Consider the following 6118-nt stretch of genomic DNA (forward strand, 5'->3'; position numbering starts at 1 on the left):
GATTAACTCCCCAGAGCTGGTACATTTTCTGACCCTGTTGCCACCTCAGCAAAGTTGGAGTTCCATTAACAAGGAAGATTGGGACGGGTGGAGGTAGCTGCTGGGTATAGTGTTTGCTGCCCAAGCCAAGGAAAATACCAAATGGCCATTCTTGACTATTTAAAATATTCTGTGCTAGTCCAAAGACATGTTTAATTAGCAAACATAATGCATTTGTCAGTATGATATAGGTGACTTTAAATTATTATTCTCTATTTATGATAAACATATTGCACTTCCTCTTGTTTTAAGTACTAACCTCTCTTAGGATATCTCTATTTGGTAGCATAGGTGAAATGTATTTTCTTAGGTAAAATTATTTTTCAGATGCTCATTATACATAATTGTTGTATGATTGAATGCAAACAGGGCTCAGAGGTAGTTTTGGTAGCATGTTGCTTAGTGATGCAAGTTAACAAGGTTTTATTTTTGATGCATTAATCATTGCACATTGAGGAAAATTAAGAGAATTCTTATCCTGAAAGAAGGGAAGCCTTCTAAATATGATCTCAAAACCTCTTTGCACATGTGTAGGACAGAAAAATTTCCTATTTGGGTCATAAACTTAAAAAAATGACATAGTCAGAAATACCTACTTATTACATATTGTGAAGAGGTTATGTTGTATTGAGTGACATTGCATTTTATATTTCAAAAATAAAATCTGAGGCAGAATGCCAACATCTTGTAGTTACTTAGAGCAGTCTTTGGAGACAGACTGTTTGGGTTTGAATCCTACCTCAAGACTTATTAATTTTGAGACTTTGAGAAGTTGTGCCTCAGTTTTCTTATTCATAAAATGAGAATGTTTATCTACCTCAGATTATTTTGAGAATTAAAAATGTTATTGTTTTATTTTATTTGGATATCACCTGTCATGTTATAAACTATTTAAATATTAAAATATAGGTATTAAAAGTATGCCTTGAATTGTGGGTGTATGTTTTTTATTAGCTATATTAGGAGAATCAAAATCTTTTTTTGGACAAAAGTTAGTCTCTAAATATAGCATTTTGTGGCATGTAACATTTTCTCTTCTTTCATTCATTCATAAATATGTGGAAGAAACCATTCAATAAAATTTTAATGAGCACCTATGTTGTATTAGTTCTAGACATAAGCTTATTGAAAGTAGCAATAATTTCTTAGTAGTTAGATAACACATGGGATCATACTAGGATGTTGATGATATAAGGTATTTATGTTCCATAACGTTCACGGAGAAGTTCAAATTGGCAAATTACTGTCAACATCAACATGTGTAGACAAATGAAAACCAAAATTGGTGACTATCGGAATAAGCTTTAACATTTGTACATTTCTATTGGCATTAAAGAAACTGTCCCGATGAAACTTTTTTGTCATGTTGTTGCTAATGGCTAATATGAAGTAAGTTTAAATAACTTTCAAAGCCAGGACTTTCAAAGCCAGGGAGAAAGTATCTAATCATGTATTTTCGGGTTAAATGATGCTTGAGAAGACTGCTTGAAAGATGAATTAAAGAGGAGGACATCTTGGAGTACCCAAGGAAAGAGAGGACGCTTTGAAGTAAAACTGGTATAAATTGGTAGGAACCTGAGCTGTAGGGAATAGTGACCATGAATAGAATAGGAAAAAAAAAATAGATAAGAAAAACACAGAAAAGAATGTGGTACCACGGACTAGATTTATGTGCAAGTATTCACGGTCTGACACGCTAGTGTTCTCCTTTGTTAACAGAAAATGAAATGCTCTTGATTTGAGTCCACAATTTGTATTTCAAGGAAGAGATGCCTGACTGCTTTAGTCAAGTTTATTCCTGTATTATTAAAAGATAGCACTTCAAAAACACCATAATAGCTTTTATTTTTTTGCAGATATAGAAGTACCTGGGGATTCAAGTGGAAACGTAGAACTTTGTTTCCCCTCTGAATTTAGAGAAAGAGAATATATTGAGGTTTTTTTAAAAAAATTTTTTTCTTATTTTTTTTAAATTTTTTTAAAAATTTTTATTGGTTGTTCAAAACATTACAAAGCTCATGATATATCATCTTTCATACATTTGATGCATAATCATATTTAAATAGAAGAAGAATATCCGGAAAGTCTTTAAGTGGTGCTCTATCATTTTGTTTCTGTTTGGCAGAGAGGTAGATTGTAAAATAAATAAATAAATAAATGCATGAATAAATAAAGTTGAAGGAAGAAGAGACTTGAACAGATGAAATTCATGGTAGGTCTTGGAGATAGTGAGGAAGTTGACAAAGGAAATCTGGGGGAAGACCTTCTAGTCAGGGACAATGGGAAGAACCCAGGCCCGATGACAGTGAGACTGGGTGTCTTCTTACAGTACAGAGGCCAGTGCGGCTGAGCAGAGTTGGGGAGAGGAAAGCAGAGACAGATTCAGGGAGTTTATGGAGTGGCTGTTAACTTACAAAGTCTTGTAGGAGGTTGTAAATGGTTTGAATTCCCTATATGGGGAATCACAGTATGTATGTTTTTAATGATTTAATGATTTAACTTATGTGACATGATTTGGCTTATTATTATTGTTATTGTTGTTGTTGTTGTGATGATGATGATGATGATGATGATGATGATGGTGACTGAACCCAGGGCCTTATGCACACAAGGTAGCTTATGTTTTAAAAAGCTCACTCTGGCTTCCATGTGAAAAATAGAGGGGAATCTGGAGCAGAAACAAGAAGATCCAGAACTGTAGACATTGAATGAGAGAAGTTGCTGGATTACACAGCTGTGAAAAGTGGTAAGAATTTCTTTATTAGATTCTGGAAACATTGCAAAGCTAGAATCAATAGAATATCTGGATGGATTAGATACAGAGTGGGAGAGAAATAGTGGAGTCAACAGTTATTCTTGAAATTTGGCCTGAACTGTTGGACAAATGTTCTTGATAGCAACTAAGACAAGGAAGGGTATAGGTGGATTATGTTTGGGAGAGAAATGATGAGTTTGGTTTATAAGTGTTAAGTTTGACAGAGCTTTTGGATACCCAGATGGCAACTCTGAGCAGTCAGTTGGATACAGAATCTCAAACTCACAAGAGTGGTCTAAGCAGGTAATATAAATTTGAGAATTGCCAGGATATAGATGGTACTTAAAGCTACGAGTTTGGATGTAAGCCCAAGGAAGTGAGAAAAGATGGAGGGAAGCATGGAACGCCCCAAAATTATGAATTCATAAGAAAGAGGGGAAGACTGGGAATGTGTAATTAGTGTGGAAGAAGGAAATTCAAATTAGTGTAATATCCCAAAGTTAGCAATGTAAAGATTGAAACCAAAAATAATTATATAAAAGTGACTTCTCATTATCTTCAGTATTGTCTTGGAAGACAATACTTCTTTTGTATGATTTAATAAACATTGCTTATAAAATCAGGAGACATATCAGTGAGAGTAGGATGAGGGAAAATTTTTGTATCTTTAAAAGGATCACATAGACTTTCAAAAATAGAATAATAACATATTATTTATTTATTTAGTCAAACATATTTGTTCTGCTTAAAAAGGAGAATGAGAGAATTAAAGTTGACTTATAGATACACATGAGAATTAGGGAAAGAAACAATAACAGAATAATGTAAAGCTGAATGAAAGATTAGGGGAAAAAAGCATGACAGAAAGCCCTTTTCATTTACAAGAAAATGATCAAAACTACTTGGGCCTCCAAGTATCCAGGACAAACAAAGAAACAAGAGCAGGCAAAAGAGTCACTTTGTCTATAAAATAAAAAATAAGGACTGTTTTTGGTATGAAAATAATTTTTTTCCTCATGGCAACTCATGAAAGGACTCTGTATGTTTTAATGGATGGTGTGATCAATAATGCTGTTATAATATTTAGCAGCAAGTTTCATTGACCCATTTATCATTATTTCTCTCCTTTGGAGATCATAATGTTATAGAGAAATTTCTTTAAGTCTTTCTGTAAGGAGCCAGGTCAATAAGGAGCCAGGTCAATTTTTTTTTATTATCTGGATAGATCATAGATAATATTAAATGTCTAAACTTTAGTCTCAGTCTCTCAGGTCTATTGTTTCTTTTTCTTTCTGGTACTGGGGATTGAACCCAGGGATACACTACTACCAAGCTACAGCTGCAGTCCCTTTTTCTTATTTTTGATGTGGTGTGTCTCACCAGTTTGCCCAGGCTGGCTTCAAACTTGAGATCCTCCTGCTTCAGCCTCCTGAGTTGCTGGGATTATAGGTGTGTGCCATCATGCCAGGTTCTACTCCTTTTTGATTCAGTTTATTGTGTCTGTGTACCTGTGTACTCATGGTACTAAGGGATGATGTGAGTGCTCAATAGAGACAGCTCTTTGAATTATTTTTGTCTTTCCATTTTGGGGAAAAGAAAAGATGGAAAAGTCAGAAGGGAGACTTTCCATGAAGGGAAATGGTGGTTTTATGCATGTGTAACACATTAAAGTCATACTGCTTCTTCCAGACTCAACTAATCCAGTTACATTGTTCAAATGATACTTCTCCCCATCCAGTGGTCCTCTATGCTGAGAATAGCAGCAATTCTTCCATGTTGAAGGAAGAAGATTTAATTCTTTTAACTACTCAGCCATTAAGTTGCATTCTAATTTCAGCGATGCTTCAAAAGTGAACCTTATATCATGATATGAGTGCACCTGAATTTGGAATTGCAATCCATGTCTTTGAACTACTACTTGAGAAAGTGAAAATCACAGAAGGAATCATCTATAGCTTGTTTTTTTAAATTACATTTTTTAAAGGGAAATCCTTTTGTTGATTGTTAAAAAAGCAATTTTGCTAAAATATCTGCTATAGTTTTACACCTCTTCTTTATAGAGAATGACTTGAAGAAGTAGGAGGAACATAAAGGAAGGCATTAAATTTAATCATTACAATTTTATGATGTTTATTGTGATTACAAGACTTATAAGATGCTAAATAGGAGATTACAGACAACTAAAGTTGGATTTTTATTTATTGGGTTAATAAATCAACTTAAGTTTAGTCCCAATGTAATTATATCCCGATGTAAAATACACATTTGATTCTTACTAGTTTTTCAAAGTGATATACAAAAGTGTAAGATACACATTTTCTCCATGTCTCAGGTATGTACCGCCTACACACAGGATATGCCTTATGTACCCTTCAGAGAGGCTACTTGTTTTGAAATGGTATGTGAAGCTTGGAAATTGGGAAATAATTATCTAAAAATTTAAAAGTCATTAATAAGAGTTTGATAGAAATATATATTTAGAGAAGCCAAACTTTCTTAAAAAAGTAAAATAAACATGATATCGTTTTACTGACAGCCATGATATAATGTTGATATACTTTGTGACACTCTACCCACATACTAACCACTTAGCATCTCTCCTATGAGAAGCACTTATGTAAACAACAACAATTCATATGTCTGTAAGTGATAACTCTAACACATACAGTGAATGAGAAGATCCAGGTAATTATCAGTTTCATTATTTGTGAATTATAGTATCACCTTGATCTTGTCATTAAGTTGCTGGCATGTGGATAATGGGGAGCATTTCATCAGTATACAAGTGAACGGCATTTTACTGCCTTTTGTTCAGATCTCCCTTTTTACCTCACTGAGTTCTCATTTCTATTTGCTCTTCTACTCTTATGCTTGACTTCTCACTTTGGATTTTCTCAGCAGGACAGTTTATCTCACTTGTAAGTGGCTCCAGTATTTCTAGCACGTACTTCAGCAAGTCAAGTTGATCAAGTATTTAACTTGTGAAACATTGCGGGTGATTTTTTTTAAAGTAGTATTTACATGGGAAATGTTCCGGAATAAACCCTGAGAACACTGAATACAGTAGAATTGTAATTTCATGAGACTACTGAGTGCAGATAAGACTGGATTTGGTTTCTAAGTTGCTCAATCCAATTGTTGATACCAGTGAATTCATGAGATCCCTCATTTATTTTTTTCTAGTAAATTTTAGTTATGTCTCATCTTTTCCCACTGTACTTATGCAATTACTTTTTTTGAACATAATATAGGGCTTTGAATTATTCTTTTGATTTAGAGTCCCAATCTTTCATAGTGATGCTTAATTTTGGTTGGTTTTATTAT

Source organism: Callospermophilus lateralis, chromosome 4, assembly GCF_048772815.1.
Source record: "Callospermophilus lateralis isolate mCalLat2 chromosome 4, mCalLat2.hap1, whole genome shotgun sequence".
NCBI classification, from domain to species: Eukaryota; Metazoa; Chordata; class Mammalia; order Rodentia; family Sciuridae; genus Callospermophilus; species Callospermophilus lateralis.